Genomic DNA, 2037 nt, shown 5'->3' with positions numbered 1-2037 from the left:
ATAGAAGAATATGTATTTTTCAGTTGTGCATATGTATTTATGAGTAATACATATATATTTGTATATGTATTTATATAGCAACATTTTACTTAAATACAAATACAATTTGCTATTTTTTGTAATTATAAAACAATTGCTATAAAAGTTATAATTAAAGTTACAGAATTGCTATTTCTGAAATTTTCTCATATTTTAACGTTAGCGCCACTTTCACAAATAAGTGCTTTATAACTCGAACTTTTTTTTTTTTTTAAATTTTGATCACTTAAAAGCTTAATCTTAAGATTGAAGCTGGGATGCTTACTATTTGAGAGGTAAGCACTACTAATATACATAACTAGTAATTTTAACCGTGCTTCGCGCGGTAATAAATTTTATAAATTTTTCTTATTTACTTATAAAAATGACTTTCTTATAATACTCTAAAAATTCAAAAGATTGATCTTTGAAAAAAGAAAACAAATTAAATTTTCTTTGAGGGGATGGCCATCGATGCAATCATTTTTCGAATCCTATAATAGAATCAGATCAAAAATTAAGAGGCCGTTTGACCATAAAAAATATTTTCTTTTTTTAATTTCTTTTTTCACTTTATTAAAGTTGTGGTGTTTGACCATGAAAATTTCAAAAATTATTTCAAAATTATTTTCTGAAAAGTGAAAACAAATTTTTGTTGTTTCCATTATTTTTCAACTTTTATTATCATTACATATAACCCTAATTTTTAAAATTTTCACACAACCCTCATAATGTTTAAAAGTTTTAAGTGTTTAGTCACTGATGCAATTAATGATGATTTTTTTCATAATTGCTGATTGAACAGTGATTAATACAAAAATATCACCATCTTTCGATTGAGATTGCAACTAAGACATTTTTGCATTATTTTTCTTCAATTTTGTTTCAACTCTATCTTTCTTTGATTTTTGCATTATCTTTCTGCAATTTTTGCATTTTGACTGATTGAACATTTTTGCAGTTTTACATTATTTTTCTTCAATTTTGTTTCAACAGCTTGAATTAATTCTTACAATTGGAAAAACTGAAAAGTTAGAACAAATGAGGACCTAGTGAAGATCCAAATCAAAAAATAAATGATGCGTCTAATAATGTGTCTAAACAAATTATCCAAATCAATCATTCTATCTCTTGTAGTTCTGATGTTTGTTAAGAGAGTCATTAGTTGTCAATCTTTGTTCTCGAGTAAGCTATTTTCTTTGTTAATGTAAACTTGATTTGAGTAATGGAAGTGTCTCTATATAAGAATCGCATTTGATTGTATGTTAGTAGGTAAATTAGTAGTTGGGTGATTTTGATAGTTTTTAAAAGTTGGGGGCATAAAATCATATTTAGAAAAGATTTTTTAAAATTCTAAAAAAATCTTTCAAAAAAACATGATCAAACACAACTCCAACTCCAACTTCAAAATTTTTTAGTTTTCGTGGCCAAACGGATATTAAAAATATCTCCAAGGTAAAATGTATTAGAAGTTAAGTAACACATCCAACTCATAGCATTACTTTTATAGAAAAGAGATATAAACACACTCACAATTTTAGTACACAAAAGATAGCTAGTCATTTGATTTGTCAGTCGTGGCGGACCCAGAATTTAAGGATTATGGGTGTTTAAAAAATTTTAAAACTGAAAAAAAATAAAAAATCACCTCAATGAGGTTCGAACCAAGGGCACCCCTTTCAATGAAGGACCTTAAGATCAACCTAAATGCCATGCACCCAACCAACTTTTTGTTATAGTGGGTGCTTTTATATGTTTTGTACCTATTTTTATATATTTTTTATGTAATTATATCTATTTCGCATCGAGTTTAGTGGGTGTCAGAGTGCCCCAAAATTCAATACAAGTCTGCCCCTGTGTCAGAGTATATATAGTGACTTAGTGATGTTCAAGATTTAACTGGGCGAAATTCCTTTAAATTCTACAATTAAGAAATTACTCCTAAATCTCGTATATTTTGAATAAATAAAATTAGTATTAACAGGAAAAAAGGATATTCTTGTTGAGGAAAAAAATGTA

General features: G+C 27.0%; 1 non-coding gene across 1 annotated transcript; it reads left to right on the top strand.

Moving 5' to 3' along the window:
• The first annotated feature begins 781 nt into the window (after nt 1-781).
• On the top strand, nt 782-865 carry LOC124897463. Its single transcript, XR_007054181.1, has one exon. It is a non-coding gene; the product is annotated as a small nucleolar RNA Z196/R39/R59 family (small nucleolar RNA).
• Nucleotides 866-2037: the final 1172 nt, after the last annotated feature.

This window comes from Capsicum annuum, chromosome 3, assembly GCF_002878395.1.
Source record: "Capsicum annuum cultivar UCD-10X-F1 chromosome 3, UCD10Xv1.1, whole genome shotgun sequence".
NCBI classification, from domain to species: domain Eukaryota; kingdom Viridiplantae; phylum Streptophyta; class Magnoliopsida; order Solanales; family Solanaceae; genus Capsicum; species Capsicum annuum.
Note: the sequence above shows the minus strand (reverse complement) of the source record. Positions and strands in the feature narration are given on the sequence as shown.